The sequence below is a fragment of the Stigmatopora argus genome, chromosome 6 (assembly GCF_051989625.1).
Source record: "Stigmatopora argus isolate UIUO_Sarg chromosome 6, RoL_Sarg_1.0, whole genome shotgun sequence".
NCBI classification, from domain to species: Eukaryota; Metazoa; Chordata; class Actinopteri; order Syngnathiformes; family Syngnathidae; genus Stigmatopora; species Stigmatopora argus.
This window is the reverse complement of record NC_135392.1, coordinates 21,083,531-21,107,083: the sequence shown is the minus strand read 5'-3', so window position 1 is coordinate 21,107,083 and position 23,553 is coordinate 21,083,531.

Here is a 23,553-nt window from a genome sequence, read left to right as displayed (position 1 = left end):
TAAAAATAGTGGTTGTCTTGGAACTGGTCTTGGGTGGTTCTGGTTGGTCCATTTAACCTGAAATTGTGTCTCATATGAGGGTAGATGTATAATTCACCATTTTGTATAAAATTAGACTTCCAGGGATGTTCTGGGGGGATGTTAGGCCAGAATAAGTGACCAAAATGGGGTAAATTTCGTCAAAAATAGTGGTTGTCTTGGAACTGGTCTTGGGTGGTTCTGGTTGGTCCATTTACCCTGAAATTGTGTCTCATATGAGGGTAGATGTATATTGACCAATTTGTATAAAATAATTTTCCAGGGAGGTTGTGAAGTAAAGTTATGCCACAATATATGTACCTAATATGGGCACTTTTATGACAACGAGTGCTTGTATTGGAACTGGTCCTGAGTGGTTCTGGTTGGTCCATTTACCCGGGAATTGTGTCTCATTTGTGGGTAGATGTATAATTCACATTTTTGTATAAAATTAGACTTCCAGGGATGTTCTGGGGGGATGTTAGGCAAGAAATAGTTCCCAAAAAGGGGTAATTTTCGTAAAAAATAGTGGTTGCATTGGAACTGGTCCTGGGTGGTTCTGGTTGGTCCATTTACCCTGAAATTGTGTCTCATATGTGGGTAGATGTATATTGACCATTTGGTATAAAATAATCTTCCAGGGAGGTTGTGAAGTAAAGTTATGCCACAATCAGTGTGCCTGATATGGGCACTTTTATGACAACGAGTGCTTGTATTGGAACTGGTCCTGAGTGGTTCTGGTTGGTCCATTTACCCGGGACTTGTGTCATATTTGTGGGTAGATGTATAATTCACAATTTTGTATAAAATTAGTCTTCCAGGGAGGTTCTGGGGGGATGTTAGGCAAGAAATAGTGCCCAAATTGGGGTAAATTGCGTCAAAAATAGTGGTTGCATTGGAACTGGTCCTGGATGGTTCTGGTTTGTCCATTTACCCTGAAATTTTGTCTCATATGAGGGTAGACGTATATTGACCATTTTGTATAAAATAATCTTCCAGGGTGGTTGTGAAGTAAAGTTATGCCACAATCAGTGTGCCTAATATGGGCACTTTTATTACAACGAGTGCTTGTATTGGAACTGGTCCTGAGCGGTTCTGGTTGGTCCATTTACCCAGAAATTGTGTCTCATTTGTGGGTTGATGTATAATTCACAATTATGTGTAAAATTAGTCTTCCAGGGAAGTTCTGGGGTGATGTTAGGCCAGAATAAGTGCCCAAATTGGGGTAAATTGCGTCAAAAATAGTGGTTGTCTTGGAACTGGTCTTGGGTGGTTCTGGTTGGTCCATTTACCTTGAAATTTTGTCTTATATGAGGGTAGACGTATATTGACCATTCTGTATAAAATAATCTTCCAGGGTGGTTGTGAAGTAAAGTTATGCCACAAACAGTGTGCCTAATATGGGCACTTTTATGACAACAAGTGCCTGTATTGGAACTGGTCCTGGGTGGTTCTGGTTGGTCAATTTACCCAGAAATTTTGTATCATATGAGGGTAGATGTTTATTGACCATTTTCTATAAAATAATCTTCCAGGGAGGTTCTGGGGGGATGTTAGGCAAGAATAAGTGCCCCAAATGGGGTAAATTTCGTTCAAAAGAGTGGTTGCATTGTAACTGGTCCTGGGTGGTTCTGGTTAGTCCATTTACCCTGAAATTTTGTCTCATATGAGGGGAGATGTATATTGACAATTCTGTCTAAAATAATCTTCCAGGGTGGTTGTGAAGTAAAGTTATGCCACAATCAATGTACCTAATATGGGCACTTTTATGACAACGAGTGCTTGTATTGGAACTGGTCCTGGGTGGTTCTGGTTGGTGCATTTACCCAGAAATTGTGCCTCATTTGTGGGTAGATGTATAATTCACCATTTTGTGTAAAATTAGTCTTCCAGGGAGGTTCTGGGGGGATGTTAAGCCAGAAATAGTGCCCAAATTGGGGTAAATTTCGTTAAAAATAGTGGTTGCATTGTAACTGGTCCTGGGTGGTTCTGGTTGGTCCATTTACCCTGAAATTTTGTCTCATATGAGGGTAGACGTATATTGACCATTTTGTATAAAATAATCTTCCAGGGTGGTTGTGAAGTAAAGTTATGCCACAATCAGTGTGCCTAATATGGGCACTTTTATGACAACGAGTGCTTGTATTGGAACTGGTCCTGAGCGGTTCTGGTTGGTCCATTTACCCAAAAATTGTGTCTCATTTGTGGGTAGATATATAATTCACAATTTTGTGTAAAATTAGTCTTCCAGGGAGGTTCTGGAGGGATGTTAGGCCAGAATAAGTGCCCAAAAAGGGGTAATTTTCGTTAAAAATAGTGGTTGCATTGGAACTGGTCCTGGGTGGTTCTGGTTGGTCCATTTACCCTGAAATTGTGTCTCATATGTGGGTAGATGTATATTGACCATTTTGTATAAAATAATCTTCCAAGGATGTTGTGAAGTAAAGTTATGCCACAATCAATGTACCTAATATGGGCACTTTTATGGCAACGAGTGCTTGTATTGGAACTGGTCCTGGGTGGTTCTGGTTGGTCCATTTACCCAGAAATTTTGTATCATATGAGGGTAGATGTTTATTGACCATTTTCTATAAAATAATCTTCCAGGGAGGTTCTGGGGGGATGTTAGGCAAGAATAAGTGCCCCAAATGGGGTAAATTTCGTTCAAAAGAGTGGTTGCATTGTAACTGGTCCTGGGTGGTTCTGGTTAGTCCATTTACCCTGAAATTTTGTCTCATATGAGGGGAGATGTATATTGACAATTCTGTCTAAAATAATCTTCCAGGGTGGTTGTGAAGTAAAGTTATGCCACAATCAATGTACCTAATATGGGCACTTTTATGACAACGAGTGCTTGTATTGGAAGTGGTCCTGGGTGGTTCTGGTTGGTGCATTTACCCAGAAATTGTGCCTCATTTGTGGGTAGATGTATAATTCACATTTTTGTATAAAATTAGACTTCCAGGGATGTTCTGGAGGGATGTTAGGCCAGAATAAGTGCCCAAAATGGGGTAAATTTCGTTAAAAATAGTGGTTGCATTGGAACTGGTCTTGGGTGGTTCTGGTTGGTCCATTTACCCAGAAATTTTGTCTCATATGAGGGTAGATGTATATTGACCATTTTGTATAAAATAATCTTCCAGGGAGGTTGTGAAATAAAGTTTTGCCACAATCAGTGTGCCTGATATGGGCACTTTTATGACAACGAGTGCTTGTATTGGAACTGGTCCTGAGCGGTTCTGGTTGGTCCATTTACCCAGAATCTGTGTCTCATTTGTGGGTAGATGTATAATTCACCATTTTGTATAAAATTAGACTTCCAGGGATGTTCTGGGGGGGATGTTAGGCCAGAATAAGTGACCAAAATGGGGTAAATTTCGTCAAAAATAGTGGTTGTCTTGGAACTGGTCTTGGGTGGTTCTGGTTGGTCCATTTACCCTGAAATTGTGTCTCATATGAGGGGAGATGTATATTGACCTTTTTGTATAAAATAATCTTTCAGGGAGGATGTGAAGTAAAGTTATGCCACAATCAATGTACCTAATATGGGCACTTTTATGACAACGAGTGCTTGTATTGGAACTGGTCCTGGGTGGTTCTGGTTGGTCCATTTACCCGGGAATTGTGTCTCATTTGTGGGGAGATGTATAATTCACCATTTTGTATAAAATTAGTCTTCCAGGGAGGTTCTGGGGGGATGTTAAGCCAGAAATAGTGCCCAAATTGGGGTAAATTGCGTTAAAAATAGTGGTTGCATTGTAACTGGTCTTGGGTGGTTCTGGTTGGTCCATTTACCCTGAAATTTTGTCTCATATGAGGGTAGACGTAGATTGACCATTTTTTATAAAATAATCTTCCAGGGTGGTTGTGAAGTAAAGTTATGCCACAATCTATGTACCTAATATGGGCACTTTTATGACAACGAGTGCTTGTATTGGAATTGGTCCTGGGTGGTTCTGGTTGGTCCATTTACCCTGAAATTTTGTCTAATATGAGGGTAGATGTTTATTGACCATTTTGTATAAAATAATCTTCCAGGGAGGTTCTGGGAGGATGTTAGGCAAGATAAAGTGCCCAAAATGGGGTAAATTGCGTTAAAAAGAGTGGTTGCATTGTAACTGGTCCTGGGCGGTTCTGGTTGGTCCATTTACCCTGAAATTTTGTCTCATATGGGGGTAGACATATATTGACCATTCTGTATAAAATAATCTTCCAGGGTGGTTGTGAAGTAAAGTTATGCTACAATCTGTGTGCCTAATATGGGCACACTTATTGAAAAGAGTGCTTGTATTGGAACTGGTCCTGAGTGGTTCTGGTTGGTCCATTTACCCGGGAATTGTGTCTCATTTGTGGGTAGATGTATATTTCACATTTTTGTATAAAATTAGACTTCCAGGGATGTTCTGGGGGGATGTTAGGCAAGAAATAGTGCCCAAAAAGGGGTAATTTTCGTTAAAAATAGTGGTTGCATTGGAACTGGTCCTGGGTGGTTCTGGTTGGTCCATTTACCCTGAAATTGTGTCTCATAGGTATGTAGATGTATATTGACCATTTTGTATAAAATAATCTTCCAAGGATGTTGTGAAGTAAAGTTATGCCACAATCAATGTACCTAATATGGGCACTTTTATGACAACGAGTGCTTGTATTGGAAGTGGTCCTGGGTGGTTCTGGTTGGTCCATTTACCCGGGAATTGTGTCTCATTTGTGGGTAGATGTATAATTCACATTTTTGTATAAAATTAGACTTCCAGGGATGTTCTGGGGGGATGTGAGGGTAGATGTATATTGACCATTTTGTATAAAATAATCTTCCAGGGAGGTTGTGAAGTAAAGTTATGCCACAATCAATGTACCTAATATGGGCACTTTTATGAACACGAGTGCTTGTATTGGAACTGGTCCTGGGTGGTTCTGGTTGGTCCATTTACCCAGAAATTTTGTATCATATGAGGGTAGATGTTTATTGACCATTTTCTATAAAATAATCTTCCAGGGAGGTTCTGGGGGGATGTTAGGCAAGAATAAGTGCCCAAAATGGGGTACATTTCGTTTAAAAGAGTGGTTGCATTTTAACTGGTCCTGGGTGGTTCTGGTTGGTGCATTTACCCTGAAATTGTGTCTCTTATGAGGGGAGATGTATATTGACCATTTTCTATAAAATAATCTTCCAGGGAGGTTCTGGGTGGATGTTAGGCAAGAATAAGTGCCCAAATTGGGGTAAATTGCGTCAAAAATAGTTGTTGCATTGTAACTGGTCCTGGGTGGTTCTGGTTGGTCCATTTACCCTGAAATTTTGTCTCATATGAGTGTAGAAGTATATTGACCATTTTGTATAAAATAATCTTCCAGGGTGGTTGTGAAGTAAAGTTATGCCACAATCAATGTACCTAATATGGGCACTTTTATGACAACGAGTGCTTGTATTGGAACTGGTCCTGAGCGGTTCTGGTTGGTCCATTTACCCAGGAATTGTGTCTCATATGTGGGTAAATGTATTATTGACAAATTTGTGTAAAATTATTCTTCCAGGGAGATTCTGGGGGGATGTTAGGCAAGAAATAGTGCCCAAAATTGGGTAATTTTCGTTAAAAATAGTGGTTGTCTTGGAACTGGTCTTGGGTGGTTCTGGTTGGTCCATTTAACCTGAAATTTTGTCTCCTATGAGGGTAGATGTATATTGACCATTCTGTATAAAATAATCTTCCAGGGTGGTTGTGAAGTAAAGTTATGCCACAATCAATGTACCTAATATGGGCACTTTTATGACAACGAGTGCTTGTATTGGAACTGGTCCTGAGCGGTTCTGGTTGGTCCATTTACCCAGGAATGGTGTCTCATTTGTGGGTAGATGTATAATTCACCATTTTGTATAAAATTAGTCTTCCAGGGAGGTTCTGGGGGGATGTTAGGCAAGAAATAGTGACCAAAATGGGGTAAATTTCGTTAAAAATAGTGGTTGCATTGGAACACGTCTTGGGTGGTTCCTGTTGGTCCATTTACCCTGAAATTGTGTCTCATATGAGGGTAGACGTATATTGACCATTTTGTATAAAATAATCTTCCAGGGTGGTTGTGAAGTAAAGTTATGCCACAATCAGTGTGCCTAATATGGACACTTTTATGACAACGAGTGCTTGTATTGGAACTGGTCCTGAGTGGTTCTGGTTGGTCCATTTACCCTGAAATTGTGTCTCAATGAGGGGAGATGTATAATTCACCATTTTGTATAAAATAATCTTCCAGGGAGGTTCTGGGTGGATGTTAGGCAAGAATAAGTGCCCAAATTGGGGTAAATTGCGTCAAAAATAGTGGTTGTCTTGAAACTGGTCTTGGGTGGTTCCTGTTGGTCCATTTACCCTGAAATTTTGTCTCATATGAGGGTAGAAGTATATTGACCTTTTTGTATAAAATAATCTTCCAGGGTGGTTGTGAAGTAAAGTTATGCCACAATCAGTGTGCCTAATATGGACACTTTTATGACAACGAGTGCTTGTATTGGAACTGGTCCTGAGTGGTTCTGGTTTGTCCATTTACCCTGAAATTGTGTCTCATATGAGGGGAGATGTATAATTCACCATTTTGTATAAAATAATCTTCCAGGGAGGTTCTGGGGGGATGTTAGGCAAGAATAAGTGCCCAAAATGGGGTAAATTGCGTTAAAAAGTGTGGCTGCATTGTAACTGGTCCTGGGTGGTTCTGGTTGGTCCATTTACCCTGAAATTTTGTCTCATATGAGGGGAGATGTATATTGACAATTCTGTATAAAATAATCTTCCAGGGTGGTTGTGAAGTAAAGTTATGCCACAATCAATGTACCTAATATGGGCACTTTTATGACAACGAGTGCTTGTATTGGAACTGGTCCTGGGTGGTTCTGATTGGTGCATTTACCCAGAAATTGTGCCTCATTTGTGGGTAGATGTATAATTCACCATTTTGTGTAAAATTGGTCTTCCAGGGAGGTTCTGGGGGGATGTTAGGCCAGAAATAGTGCCCAAATTGGGATAAATTGCGTCAAAAATAGTGGTTGCATTGTAACTGGTCCTGGGTGGTTCTGGTTGGTCCATTTACCCTGAAATTTTGTCTCATATGAGGGTAGAAGTATATTGACCTTTTTGTATAAAATAATCTTCCAGGGTGGTTGTGAAGTAAAGTTATGCCACAATCAGTGTGCCTAATATGGACACTTTTATGACAACGAGTGCTTGTATTGGAACTGGTCCTGAGTGGTTCTGGTTAGTCCATTTACCCTGAAATTGTGTCTCATATGAGGGGAGATGTATAATTCACCATTTTGTATAAAATAATCTTCCAGGGAGGTTCTGGGGGGATGTTAGGCAAGAATAAGTGCCCAAAATGGGGTAAATTGCGTTAAAAAGAGTGGCTGCATTGTAACTGGTCCTGGGTGGTTCTGGTTGGTCCATTTACCCTGAAATTTTGTCTCATATGAGGGGAGATGTATATTGACAATTCTGTATAAAATAATCTTCCAGGGTGGTTGTGAAGTAAAGTTATGCCACAATCAATGTACCTAATATGGGCACTTTTATGACAACGAGTGCTTGTATTGGAACTGGTCCTGGGTGGTTCTGATTGGTGCATTTACCCAGAAATTGTGCCTCATTTGTGGGTAGATGAATAATTCACCATTTTGTGTAAAATTGGTCTTCCAGGGAGGTTCTGGGGGGATGTTAGGCCAGAAATAGTGCCCAAATTGGGATAAATTGCGTCAAAAATAGTGGTTGCATTGTAACTGGTCCTGGGTGGTTCTGGTTGGTCCATTTATCCTGAAATTTTGTCTCATATGAGGGTAGAAGTATATTGACCATTTTGTATAAAATAATCTTCCAGGGTGGTTGTGAAGTAAAGTTATGCCACAATCAATGTACCTAATATGGGCGCTTTTATGACAACGAGTGCTTGTATTGGAACTGGTCCTGAGCGGTTCTGGTTGGTCCATTTACCCAGGAATTGTGTCTCATATGTGGGTAAATGTATTATTGACAAATTTGTGTAAAATTATTCTTCCAGGGAGATTCTGGGGGGATGTTAGGCAAGAAATAGTGCCCAAAATTGGGTAATTTTCGTTAAAAATAGTGGTTGTCTTGGAACTGGTCTTGGGTGGTTCTGGTTGGTCCATTTAACCTGAAATTTTGTCTCCTATGAGGGTAGATGTATATTGACCATTCTGTATAAAATAATCTTCCAGGGTGGTTGTGAAGTAAAGTTATGCCACAATCAATGTACCTAATATGGGCACTTTTATGACAACGAGTGCTTGTATTGGAACTGGTCCTGAGCGGTTCTGGTTGGTCCATTTACCCAGGAATGGTGTCTCATTTGTGGGTAGATGTATAATTCACCATTTTGTATAAAATTAGTCTTCCAGGGAGGTTCTGGGGGGATGTTAGGCAAGAAATAGTGACCAAAATGGGGTAAATTTCGTTAAAAATAGTGGTTGCATTGGAACACGTCTTGGGTGGTTCCTGTTGGTCCATTTACCCTGAAATTGTGTCTCATATGAGGGTAGACGTATATTGACCATTTTGTATAAAATAATCTTCCAGGGTGGTTGTGAAGTAAAGTTATGCCACAATCAGTGTGCCTAATATGGACACTTTTATGACAACGAGTGCTTGTATTGGAACTGGTCCTGAGTGGTTCTGGTTGGTCCATTTACCCTGAAATTGTGTCTCAATGAGGGGAGATGTATAATTCACCATTTTGTATAAAATAATCTTCCAGGGAGGTTCTGGGTGGATGTTAGGCAAGAATAAGTGCCCAAATTGGGGTAAATTGCGTCAAAAATAGTGGTTGTCTTGAAACTGGTCTTGGGTGGTTCCTGTTGGTCCATTTACCCTGAAATTTTGTCTCATATGAGGGTAGAAGTATATTGACCTTTTTGTATAAAATAATCTTCCAGGGTGGTTGTGAAGTAAAGTTATGCCACAATCAGTGTGCCTAATATGGACACTTTTATGACAACGAGTGCTTGTATTGGAACTGGTCCTGAGTGGTTCTGGTTAGTCCATTTACCCTGAAATTGTGTCTCATATGAGGGGAGATGTATAATTCACCATTTTGTATAAAATAATCTTCCAGGGAGGTTCTGGGGGGATGTTAGGCAAGAATAAGTGCCCAAAATGGGGTAAATTGCGTTAAAAAGAGTGGCTGCATTGTAACTGGTCCTGGGTGGTTCTGGTTGGTCCATTTACCCTGAAATTTTGTCTCATATGAGGGGAGATGTATATTGACAATTCTGTATAAAATAATCTTCCAGGGTGGTTGTGAAGTAAAGTTATGCCACAATCAATGTACCTAATATGGGCACTTTTATGACAACGAGTGCTTGTATTGGAACTGGTCCTGGGTGGTTCTGATTGGTGCATTTACCCAGAAATTGTGCCTCATTTGTGGGTAGATGTATATTTCACCATTTTGTGTAAAATTGGTCTTCCAGGGAGGTTCTGGGGGGATGTTAGGCCAGAAATAGTGCCCAAATTGGGATAAATTGCGTCAAAAATAGTGGTTGCATTGTAACTGGTCCTGGGTGGTTCTGGTTGGTCCATTTACCCTGAAATTTTGTCTCATATGAGGGTAGAAGTATATTGACCATTTTGTATAAAATAATCTTCCAGGGTGGTTGTGAAGTAAAGTTATGCCACAATCAATGTACCTAATATGGGCGCTTTTATGACAACGAGTGCTTGTATTGGAACTGGTCCTGAGCGGTTCTGGTTGGTCCATTTACCCAGGAATTGTGTCTCATATGTGGGTAAATGTATTATTGACAAATTTGTGTAAAATTATTCTTCCAGGGAGATTCTGGGGGGATGTTAGGCAAGAAATAGTGCCCAAAATTGGGTAATTTTCGTTAAAAATAGTGGTTGTCTTGGAACTGGTCTTGGGTGGTTCTGGTTGGTCCATTTAACCTGAAATTTTGTCTCCTATGAGGGTAGATGTATATTGACCATTCTGTATAAAATAATCTTCCAGGGTGGTTGTGAAGTAAAGTTATGCCACAATCAATGTACCTAATATGGGCACTTTTATGACAACGAGTGCTTGTATTGGAACTGGTCCTGAGCGGTTCTGGTTGGTCCATTTACCCAGGAATGGTGTCTCATTTGTGGGTAGATGTATAATTCACCATTTTGTATAAAATTAGTCTTCCAGGGAGGTTCTGGGGGGATGTTAGGCAAGAAATAGTGACCAAAATGGGGTAAATTTCGTTAAAAATAGTGGTTGCATTGGAACACGTCTTGGGTGGTTCCTGTTGGTCCATTTACCCTGAAATTGTGTCTCATATGAGGGTAGACGTATATTGACCATTTTGTATAAAATAATCTTCCAGGGTGGTTGTGAAGTAAAGTTATGCCACAATCAGTGTGCCTAATATGGATACTTTTATGACAACGAGTGCTTGTATTGGAACTGGTCCTGAGTGGTTCTGGTTGGTCCATTTACCCTGAAATTGTGTCTCAATGAGGGGAGATGTATAATTCACCATTTTGTATAAAATAATCTTCCAGGGAGGTTCTGGGTGGATGTTAGGCAAGAATAAGTGCCCAAATTGGGGTAAATTGCGTCAAAAATAGTGGTTGTCTCGAAACTGGTCCTGAGTGGTTCTGGTTAGTCCATTTACCCTGAAATTGTGTCTCATATGAGGGGAGATGTATAATTCACCATTTTGTATAAAATAATCTTCCAGGGAGGTTCTGGGGGGATGTTAGGCAAGAATAAGTGCCCAAAATGGGGTAAATTGCGTTAAAAAGAGTGGCTGCATTGTAACTGGTCCTGGGTGGTTCTGGTTGGTCCATTTACCCTGAAATTTTGTCTCATATAAGGGGAGATGTATATTGACAATTCTGTATAAAATAATCTTCCAGGGTGGTTGTGAAGTAAAGTTATGCCACAATCAATGTACCTAATATGGGCACTTTTATGACAACGAGTGCTTGTATTGGAACTGGTCCTGGGTGGTTCTGATTGGTGCATTTACCCAGAAATTTTGCCTCATTTGTGGGTAGATGTATAATTCACCATTTTGTGTAAAATTAGTCTTCCAGGGAGGTTCTGGGGGGATGTTAAGCCAGAAATAGTGCCCAAATTGGGGTAAATTTCGTTAAAAATAGTGGTTGCATTGTAACTGGCCCTGGGTGGTTCTGGTTGGTCCATTTACCCTGAAATTTTGTCTGATATGAGGGTAGACGTATATTGACCATTTTGTATAAAATAATCTTCCAGGGTGGTTGTGAAGTAAAGTTATGCCACAATCAGTGTGCCAAATATGGGCACTTTTATGACAACGAGTGCTTGTATTGGAACTGGTCCTGAGCGGTTCTGGTTGGTCCATTTACCCAGAAATTGTGTCTCATTTGTGGGTAGATGTATAATTCACAATTTTGTGTAAAATTAGTCTTCCAGGGAGGTTCAGGGGTGATGTTAGGCCAGAATAAGTGCCCAAATTGGGGTAAATTGCGTCAAAAATAGTGGTTGTCTTGGAACTTGTCTTGGGTGGTTCTGGTTGGTCCATTTACCCAGAAATTTTGTCTCATATGAGGGTAGATGTATATTGACCATTTTGTATAAAATAATCTTCCAGGGTGGTTGTGAAGTAAAGTTATGCTACAATCTGTGTGCCTAATATGGGCACTCTTATTGAAAAGAGTGCTTGTATTGGAACTGGTCCTGAGTGGTTCTGGTTGGTCCATTTACCCGGGAATTGTGTCCTATTTGTGGGTAAATGTATAATTCACATTTTTGTATAAAATTAGACTTCTAGGGATGTTCTGGAGGGATGTTAGGCCAGAATAAGTGCCCAAAAAGGGGTAATTTTCGTTAAAAATAGTGGTTGCATTGGAACTGGTCCTGGGTGGTTCTGGTTGGTCCATTTACCCTGAAATTGTGTCTCATATGTGGGTAGATGTATATTGACCATTTTGTATAAAATAATCTTCCAAGGATGTTGTGAAGTAAAGTTATGCCACAATCAATGTACCTAATATGGGCACTTTTATGGCAACGAGTGCTTGTATTGGAAGTGGTCCTGGGTGGTTCTGGTTGGTCCATTTACCCGGGAATTGTGTCTCATTTGTGGGTAGATGTATAATTCACATTTTTGTATAAAATTAGACTTCCAGGGATGTTCTGGAGGGATGTTAGGCCAGAATAAGTGCCCAAAATGGGGTAAATTTCGTTAAAAATAGTGGTTGCATTGGAACTGGTCTTGGGTGGTTCTGGTTGGTCCATTTACCCAGAAATTTTGTCTCATATGAGGGTAGATGTATATTGACCATTTTGTATAAAATAATCTTCCAGGGAGGTTGTGAAGTAAAGTTTTGCCACAATCAGTGTGCCTGATATGGGCACTTTTATGACAACGAGTGCTTGTATTGGAACTGGTCTTGAGCGGTTCTGGTTGGTCCATTTACCCAGAATCTGTGTCTCATTTGTGGGTAGATGTATAATTCACCATTTTGTATAAAATTAGACTTCCAGGGATGTTCTGGGGGGATGTTAGGCCAGAATAAGTGACCAAAATGGGGTAAATTTTGTCAAAAATAGTGGTTGTCTTGGAACTGGTCTTGGGTGGTTCTGGTTGGTCCATTTACCCTGAAATTGTGTCTCATATGAGGGTAGATGTATATTGACCAATTTGTATAAAATAATCTTCCAGGGAGGTTGTGAAGTAAAGTTATGCCACAATCAATGTACCTAATATGGGCACTTTTATGACAACGAGTGCTTGTATTGGAAGTGGTCCTGGGTGGTTCTGGTTGGTCCATTTACCCGGGAATTGTGTCTCATTTGTGGGTAGATGTATAATTCACATTTTTGTATAAAATTAGACTTCCAGGGATGTTCTGGGGGGATGTTAGGCAAGAAATAGTGCCCAAATTGGGATAAATTGCGTCAAAAATAGTGGTTGCATTGGAACTGGTCCTGGATGGTTCTGGTTGGTTCATTTACCCTGAAATTTTGTCTCATATGAGGGTAGACGTATATTGACCATTTTGTATAAAATAATCTTCCAGGGTGGTTGTGAAGTAAAGTTATGCCACAATCAGTGTGCCTAATATGGGCACTTTTATGACGAGTGCTTGTATTGGAACTGGTCCTGAGCGGTTCTGGTGGGTCCATTTACCCAGAAATTTTGTCTCATATGAGGGTAGATGTATAATTCACAATTTTGTATAAAATTAGTCTTCCAGGGAGGTTCTGGGGTGATGTTATGCCAGAAATAGTGCCCAAAATGGGGTAAATTTCGTTAAAATTAGTGGTTGCATTGTAACTGGTCCTGGGTGGTTCTGGTTGGTCCATTTACCATGAAATTTTGTCTTATATGAGGGTAGACGTATATTGACCATTTTGTATAAAATAAACTTCCAGGGTGGTTGTGAAGTAAAGTTATGCCACGATCAGTGTGCCTAATATGGACACTTTTATGACAACGAGTGCTTGTATTGGAACTGGTCCTGAGTGGTTCTGGTTGGTCCATTTACCCGGGAATTGTGTCCTATTTGTGGGTAGATGTATAATTCACATTTTTGTATAAAATTAGACTTCCAGGGATGTTCTGGAGGGATGTTAGGGCAGAATAAGTGCCCAAAAAGGGGTAATTTTCGTTAAAAATAGTGGTTGCATTGGAACTGGTCCTGGGTGGTTCTGGTTGGTCCATTTACCCTGAAATTGTGTCTCATATGTGGGTAGATGTATATTGACCATTTTGTATAAAATAATCTTCCAAGGATGTTGTGAAGTAAAGTTATGCCACAATCAATGTACCTAATATGGGCACTTTTATGGCAACGAGTGCTTGTATTGGAACTGGTCCTGGGTGGTTCTGGTTGGTCCATTTACCCAGAAATTTTGTATCATATGAGGGTAGATGTTTATTGACCATTTTCTATAAAATAATCTTCCAGGGAGGTTCTGGGGGGATGTTAGGCAAGAATAAGTGCCCCAAATGGGGTAAATTTCGTTCAAAAGAGTGGTTGCATTGTAACTGGTCCTGGGTGGTTCTGGTTAGTCCATTTACCCTGAAATTTTGTCTCATATGAGGGGAGATGTATATTGACAATTCTGTCTAAAATAATCTTCCAGGGTGGTTGTGAAGTAAAGTTATGCCACAATCAATGTACCTAATATGGGCACTTTTATGACAACGAGTGCTTGTATTGGAACTGGTCCTGGGTGGTTCTGGTTGGTGCATTTACCCAGAAATTGTGCCTCATTTGTGGGTAGATGTATAATTCACCATTTTGTGTAAAATTAGTCTTCCAGGGAGGTTCTGGGGGGATGTTAAGCCAGAAATAGCTCCCAAATTGGGGTAAATTTCGTTAAAAATAGTGGTTGCATTGTAACTGGTCCTGGGTGGTTCTGGTTGGTCCATTTACCCTGAAATTTTGTCTCATATGAGGGTAGACGTATATTGACCATTTTGTATAAAATAATCTTCCAGGGTGGTTGTGAAGTAAAGTTATGCCACAATCAGTGTGCCTAATATGGGCACTTTTATGACAACGAGTGCTTGTATTGGAACTGGTCCTGAGCGGTTCTGGTTGGTCCATTTACCCAGAAATTGTGTCTCATTTGTGGGTAGATATATAATTCACAATTTTGTGTAAAATTAGTCTTCCAGGGAGGTTCTGGGGTGATGTTAGGCCAGAATAAGTGCCCAAATTGGGGTAAATTGCGTCAAAAATAGTGGTTGTCTTGGAACTTGTCTTGGGTGGTTCTGGTTGGTCCATTTACCCAGAAATTTTGTCTCATATGAGGGTAGATGTATATTGACCATTTTGTATAAAATAATCTTCCAGGGTGGTTGTGAAGTAAAGTTATGCTACAATCTGTGTGCCTAATATGGGCACTCTTATTGAAAAGAGTGCTTGTATTGGAACTGGTCCTGAGTGGTTCTGGTTGGTCCATTTACCCGGGAATTGTGTCCTATTTGTGGGTAAATGTATAATTCACATTTTTGTATAAAATTAGACTTCCAGGGATGTTCTGGAGGGATGTTAGGCCAGAATAAGTGCCCAAAAAGGGGTAATTTTCGTTAAAAATAGTGGTTGCATTGGAACTGGTCCTGGGTGGTTCTGGTTGGTCCATTTACCCTGAAATTGTGTCTCATATGTGGGTAGATGTATATTGACCATTTTGTATAAAATAATCTTCCAAGGATGTTGTGAAGTAAAGTTATGCCACAATCAATGTACCTAATATGGGCACTTTTATGGCAACGAGTGCTTGTATTGGAAGTGGTCCTGGGTGGTTCTGGTTGGTCCATTTACCCGGGAATTGTGTCTCATTTGTGGGTAGATGTATAATTCACATTTTTGTATAAAATTAGACTTCCAGGGATGTTCTGGAGGGATGTTAGGCCAGAATAAGTGCCCAAAATGGGGTAAATTTCGTTAAAAATAGTGGTTGCATTGGAACTGGTCTTGGGTGGTTCTGGTTGGTCCATTTACCCAGAAATTTTGTCTCATATGAGGGTAGATGTATATTGACCATTTTGTATAAAATAATCTTCCAGGGAGGTTGTGAAGTAAAGTTTTGCCACAATCAGTGTGCCTGATATGGGCACTTTTATGACAACGAGTGCTTGTATTGGAACTGGTCTTGAGCGGTTCTGGTTGGTCCATTTACCCAGAATCTGTGTCTCATTTGTGGGTAGATGTATAATTCACCATTTTGTATAAAATTAGACTTCCAGGGATGTTCTGGGGGGATGTTAGGCCAGAATAAGTGACCAAAATGGGGTAAATTTCGTCAAAAATAGTGGTTGTCTTGGAACTGGTCTTGGGTGGTTCTGGTTGGTCCATTTACCCTGAAATTGTGTCTCATATGAGGGTAGATGTATATTGACCAATTTGTATAAAATAATCTTCCAGGGAGGTTGTGAAGTAAAGTTATGCCACAATCAATGTACCTAATATGGGCACTTTTATGACAATGAGTGCTTGTATTGGAAGTGGTCCTGGGTGGTTCTGGTTGGTCCATTTACCCGGGAATTGTGTCTCATTTGTGGGTAGATGTATAATTCACATTTTTGTATAAAATTAGACTTCCAGGGATGTTCTGGGGGGATGATAGGCAAGAAATAGTGCCCAAATTGGGATAAATTGCGTCAAAAATAGTGGTTGCATTGGAACTGGTCCTGGATGGTTCTGGTTGGTTCATTTACCCTGAAATTTTGTCTCATATGAGGGTAGACGTATATTGACCATTTTGTATAAAATAATCTTCCAGGGTGGTTGTGAAGTAAAGTTATGCCACAATCAGTGTGCCTAATATGGGCACTTTTATGACGAGTGCTTGTATTGGAACTGGTCCTGAGCGGTTCTGGTGGGTCCATTTACCCAGAAATTTTGTCTCATATGAGGGTAGATGTATAATTCACAATTTTGTATAAAATTAGTCTTCCAGGGAGGTTCTGGGGTGATGTTATGCCAGAAATAGTGCCCAAAATGGGGTAAATTTCGTTAAAATTAGTGGTTGCATTGTAACTGGTCCTGGGTGGTTCTGGTTGGTCCATTTACCATGAAATTTTGTCTTATATGAGGGTAGACGTATATTGACCATTTTGTATAAAATAAACTTCCAGGGTGGTTGTGAAGTAAAGTTATGCCACAATCAGTGTGCCTAATATGGGCACTTTTATGACAACGAGTGCTTGTATTGGAACTGGTCCTGAGCGGTTCTGGTTGGTCCATTTACCTAGAAATTGTGTCTCATTTGTGGGTAGATGTATAATTCACAATTTTGTGTAAAATTAGTCTTCCAGGGAGGTTCTGGGGTGATGTTAGGCCAGAATAAGTGCCCAAATTGGGGTAAATTGCGTCAAAAATAGTGGTTGTCTTGGAACTGGTCTTGGGTGGTTCTGGTTGGTCCATTTACCTTGAAATTTTGTCTTATATGAGGGTAGACGTATATTGACCATTCTTTATAAAATAATCTTCCAGGGTGGTTGTGAAGTAAAGTTATGCCACAAACAGTGTGCCTAATATGGGCACTTTTATGACAACGAGTGCTTGTATTGGAACTGGTCCTGGGTGGTTCTGGTTGGTCCATTACCCAGAAATTTTGTATCATATGAGGGTAGATGTTTATTGACCATTTTCTATAAAATAATCTTCCAGGGAGGTTCTGGGGGGATGTTAGGCAAGAATAAGTGCCCAAAATGGGGTAAATTTCGTTAAAAAGAGTGGTTGCATTGTAACTGGTCCTGGGTGGTTCTGGTTGGTCCATTTACCCTGAAATTTTGTCTCATATGAGGGGAGATGTATATTGACAATTCTGTATAAAATATTCTTCCAGGGTGGTTGTGAAGTAAAGTTATGCCACAATCAATGTACCTAATATGGGCACTTTTATGACAACGAGTGCTTGTATTGGAACTGGTCCTGGGTGGTTCTGGTTGGTGCATTTACCCAGAAATTGTGCCTCATTTGTGGGTAGATGTATAATTCACCATTTTGTGTAAAATGAGTCTTCCAGGGAGGTTCTGGGGGGATGTTAAGCCAGAAATAGTGCCCAAATTGGGGTAAATTTCATTAAAAATAGTGGTTGTCTCGGAACTGGTCTTGGGTGGTTCTGGTTGGTCCATTTACCCTGAAATTGTGTCTCATATGAGGGGAGATGTATATTGACCGTTTTGTATAAAATAATCTTTCAGGGAGGATGTGAAGTAAAGTTATGCCACAATCAATGTACCTAATATGGGCACTTTTATGACAACGAGTGCTTGTATTGGAACTGGTCCTGGGTGGTTCTGGTTGGTCCATTTACCCGGGAATTGTGTCTCATTTGTGGGGAGATGTATAATTCACCATTTTGTATAAAATTAGTCTTCCAGGGAGGTTCTGGGGGGATGTTAAGCCAGAAATAGTGCCCAAATTGGGGTAAATTGCGTTAAAAATAGTGGTTGCATTGTAACTGGTCTTGGGTGGTTCTGGTTGGTCCATTTACCCTGAAATTTTGTCTCATATGAGGGTAGACGTAGATTGACCATTTTTTATAAAATAATCTTCCAGGGTGGTTGTGAAGTAAAGTTATGCCACAATCTATGTACCTAATATGGGCACTTTTATGACAACGAGTGCTTGTATTGGAATTGGTCCTGGGTGGTTCTGGTTGGTCCATTTACCCTGAAATTTTGTCTAATATGAGGGTAGATGTTTATTGACCATTTTGTATAAAATAATCTTCCAGGGAGGTTCTGGGAGGATGTTAGGCAAGATAAAGTGCCCAAAATGGGGTAAATTGCGTTAAAAAGAGTGGTTGCATTGTAACTGGTCCTGGGCGGTTCTGGTTGGTCCATTTACCCTGAAATTTTGTCTAATATGAGGGTAGATGTTTATTGACCATTTTGTATAAAATAATCTTCCAGGGAGGTTCTGGGAGGATGTTAGGCAAGATAAAGTGCCCAAAATGGGGTAAATTGCGTTAAAAAGAGTGGTTGCATTGTAACTGGTCCTGGGCGGTTCTGGTTGGTCCATTTACCCTGAAATTTTGTCTCATATGGGGGTAGACGTATATTGATCATTCTGTATAAAATAATCTTCCAGGGTGGTTGTGAAGTAAAGTTATGCTACAATCTGTGTGCCTAATATGGGCACACTTATTGAAAAGAGTGCTTGTATTGGAACTGGTCCTGAGTGGTTCTGGTTGGTCCATTTACCCGGGAATTGTGTCTCATTTGTGGGTAGATGTATATTTCACATTTTTGTATAAAATTAGACTTCCAGGGATGTTCTGGGGGGATGTTAGGCAAGAAATAGTGCCCAAAAAGGGGTAATTTTCGTTAAAAATAGTGGTTGCATTGGAACTGGTCCTGGGTGGTTCTGGTTGGTCCATTTACCCTGAAATTGTGTCTCATAGGTATGTAGATGTATATTGACCATTTTGTATAAAATAATCTTCCAAGGATGTTGTGAAGTAAAGTTATGCCACAATCAATGTACCTAATATGGGCACTTTTATGACAACGAGTGCTTGTATTGGAAGTGGTCCTGGGTGGTTCTGGTTGGTCCATTTACCCGGGAATTGTGTCTCATTTGTGGGTAGATGTATAATTCACATTTTTGTATAAAATTAGACTTCCAGGGATGTTCTGGGGGGATGTGAGGGTAGATGTATATTGACCATTTTGTATAAAATAATCTTCCAGGGAGGTTGTGAAGTAAAGTTATGCCACAATCAATGTACCTAATATGGGCACTTTTATGAACACGAGTGCTTGTATTGGAACTGGTCCTGGGTGGTTCTGGTTGGTCCATTTACCCAGAAATTTTGTATCATATGAGGGTAGATGTTTATTGACCATTTTCTATAAAATAATCTTCCAGGGAGGTTCTGGGGGGATGTTAGGCAAGAATAAGTGCCCAAAATGGGGTACATTTCGTTAAAAAGAGTGGTTGCATTTTAACTGGTCCTGGGTGGTTCTGGTTGGTCCATTTACCCTGAAATTTTGTCTCTTATGAGGGGAGATGTATATTGACAATTCTGTATAAAATAATCTTCCAGGGTGGTTGTGAAGTAAAGTTATGCCACAATCAGTGTGCCTAATATGGGCACTTTTATGAACACGAGTGCTTGTATTGGAACTGGTCCTGGGTGGTTCTGGTTGGTTAATTTACCCTGAAATTGTGTCTCATATGAGGGGAGATGTATATTGACCATTTTCTATAAAATAATCTTCCAGGGAGGTTCTGGGTGGATGTTAGGCAAGAAATAGTGCCCAAAATGGGGTAAATTTCGTTAAAATTAGTGGTTGCATTGTAACTGGTCCTGGGTGGTTCTGGTTGGTCCATTTACCATGAAATTTTGTCTTATATGAGGGTAGACGTATATTGACCATTTTGTATAAAATAAACTTCCAGGGTGGTTGTGAAGTAAAGTTATGCCACAATCAGTGTGCCTAATATGGGCACTTTTATGACAACGAGTGCTTGTATTGGAACTGGTCCTGAGCGGTTCTGGTTGGTCCATTTACCTAGAAATTGTGTCTCATTTGTGGGTAGATGTATAATTCACAATTTTGTGTAAAATTAGTCTTCCAGGGAGGTTCTGGGGTGATGTTAGGCCAGAATAAGTGCCCAAATTGGGGTAAATTGCGTCAAAAATAGTGGTTGTCTTGGAACTGGTCTTGGGTGGTTCTGGTTGGTCCATTTACCTTGAAATTTTGTCTTATATGAGGGTAGACGTATATTGACCATTCTTTATAAAATAATCTTCCAGGGTGGTTGTGAAGTAAAGTTATGCCACAAACAGTGTGCCTAATATGGGCACTTTTATGACAACGAGTGCTTGTATTGGAACTGGTCCTGGGTGGTTCTGGTTGGTCCATTACCCAGAAATTTTGTATCATATGAGGGTAGATGTTTATTGACCATTTTCTATAAAATAATCTTCCAGGGAGGTTCTGGGGGGATGTTAGGCAAGAATAAGTGCCCAAAATGGGGTAAATTTCGTTAAAAAGAGTGGTTGCATTGTAACTGGTCCTGGGTGGTTCTGGTTGGTCCATTTACCCTGAAATTTTGTCTCATATGAGGGGAGATGTATATTGACAATTCTGTATAAAATATTCTTCCAGGGTGGTTGTGAAGTAAAGTTATGCCACAATCAATGTACCTAATATGGGCACTTTTATGACAACGAGTGCTTGTATTGGAACTGGTCCTGGGTGGTTCTGGTTGGTGCATTTACCCAGAAATTGTGCCTCATTTGTGGGTAGATGTATAATTCACCATTTTGTGTAAAATGAGTCTTCCAGGGAGGTTCTGGGGGGATGTTAAGCCAGAAATAGTGCCCAAATTGGGGTAAATTTCATTAAAAATAGTGGTTGTCTCGGAACTGGTCTTGGGTGGTTCTGGTTGGTCCATTTACCCTGAAATTGTGTCTCATATGAGGGGAGATGTATATTGACCGTTTTGTATAAAATAATCTTTCAGGGAGGATGTGAAGTAAAGTTATGCCACAATCAATGTACCTAATATGGGCACTTTTATGACAACGAGTGCTTGTATTGGAACTGGTCCTGGGTGGTTCTGGTTGGTCCATTTACCCGGGAATTGTGTCTCATTTGTGGGGAGATGTATAATTCACCATTTTGTATAAAATTAGTCTTCCAGGGAGGTTCTGGGGGGATGTTAAGCCAGAAATAGTGCCCAAATTGGGGTAAATTGCGTTAAAAATAGTGGTTGCATTGTAACTGGTCTTGGGTGGTTCTGGTTGGTCCATTTACCCTGAAATTTTGTCTCATATGAGGGTAGACGTAGATTGACCATTTTTTATAAAATAATCTTCCAGGGTGGTTGTGAAGTAAAGTTATGCCACAATCTATGTACCTAATATGGGCACTTTTATGACAACGAGTGCTTGTATTGGAATTGGTCCTGGGTGGTTCTGGTTGGTCCATTTACCCTGAAATTTTGTCTAATATGAGGGTAGATGTTTATTGACCATTTTGTATAAAATAATCTTCCAGGGAGGTTCTGGGAGGATGTTAGGCAAGATAAAGTGCCCAAAATGGGGTAAATTGCGTTAAAAAGAGTGGTTGCATTGTAACTGGTCCTGGGCGGTTCTGGTTGGTCCATTTACCCTGAAATTTTGTCTAATATGAGGGTAGATGTTTATTGACCATTTTGTATAAAATAATCTTCCAGGGAGGTTCTGGGAGGATGTTAGGCAAGATAAAGTGCCCAAAATGGGGTAAATTGCGTTAAAAAGAGTGGTTGCATTGTAACTGGTCCTGGGCGGTTCTGGTTGGTCCATTTACCCTGAAATTTTGTCTCATATGGGGGTAGACGTATATTGATCATTCTGTATAAAATAATCTTCCAGGGTGGTTGTGAAGTAAAGTTATGCTACAATCTGTGTGCCTAATATGGGCACACTTATTGAAAAGAGTGCTTGTATTGGAACTGGTCCTGAGTGGTTCTGGTTGGTCCATTTACCCGGGAATTGTGTCTCATTTGTGGGTAGATGTATATTTCACATTTTTGTATAAAATTAGACTTCCAGGGATGTTCTGGGGGGATGTTAGGCAAGAAATAGTGCCCAAAAAGGGGTAATTTTCGTTAAAAATAGTGGTTGCATTGGAACTGGTCCTGGGTGGTTCTGGTTGGTCCATTTACCCTGAAATTGTGTCTCATAGGTATGTAGATGTATATTGACCATTTTGTATAAAATAATCTTCCAAGGATGTTGTGAAGTAAAGTTATGCCACAATCAATGTACCTAATATGGGCACTTTTATGACAACGAGTGCTTGTATTGGAAGTGGTCCTGGGTGGTTCTGGTTGGTCCATTTACCCGGGAATTGTGTCTCATTTGTGGGTAGATGTATAATTCACATTTTTGTATAAAATTAGACTTCCAGGGATGTTCTGGGGGGATGTGAGGGTAGATGTATATTGACCATTTTGTATAAAATAATCTTCCAGGGAGGTTGTGAAGTAAAGTTATGCCACAATCAATGTACCTAATATGGGCACTTTTATGAACACGAGTGCTTGTATTGGAACTGGTCCTGGGTGGTTCTGGTTGGTCCATTTACCCAGAAATTTTGTATCATATGAGGGTAGATGTTTATTGACCATTTTCTATAAAATAATCTTCCAGGGAGGTTCTGGGGGGATGTTAGGCAAGAATAAGTGCCCAAAATGGGGTACATTTCGTTAAAAAGAGTGGTTGCATTTTAACTGGTCCTGGGTGGTTCTGGTTGGTCCATTTACCCTGAAATTTTGTCTCTTATGAGGGGAGATGTATATTGACAATTCTGTATAAAATAATCTTCCAGGGTGGTTGTGAAGTAAAGTTATGCCACAATCAGTGTGCCTAATATGGGCACTTTTATGAACACGAGTGCTTGTATTGGAACTGGTCCTGGGTGGTTCTGGTTGGTTAATTTACCCTGAAATTGTGTCTCATATGAGGGGAGATGTATATTGACCATTTTCTATAAAATAATCTTCCAGGGAGGTTCTGGGTGGATGTTAGGCAAGAATAAGTGCCCAAATTGGGGTAAATTGCGTCAAAAATAGTTGTTGTCTTGGAACTTGTCTTGGTTGGTTCTGGTTTGTCCATTTACCCTGAAATTTTGTCTCATATGAGGGTAGATGTATATTGACCATTTTGTATAAAATAATCTTCCAAGGATGTTGTGAAGTAAAGTTATGCCACAATCAATGTACCTAATATGGGCACTTTTATGACAACGAGTGCTTGTATTGGAACTGGTCCTGAGCGGTTCTGGTTGGTCCATTTACCCGGGAATTGTGTCTCATTTGTGGGTAGATGTATCATTCACAATTTAGTGTAAAATTGGTCTTCCAGGGAGGTTCTGGGGGGATGTTAGGCCAGAAATAGTGCCCAAATTGGGATAAATTGCGTCAAAAATAGTGGTTGCATTGTAACTGGTCCTGGGTGGTTCTGGTTGGTCCATTTACCCTGAAATTTTGTCTCATATGAGGGTAGAAGTATATTGACCATTTTGTATAAAATAATCTTCCAGGGTGGTTGTGA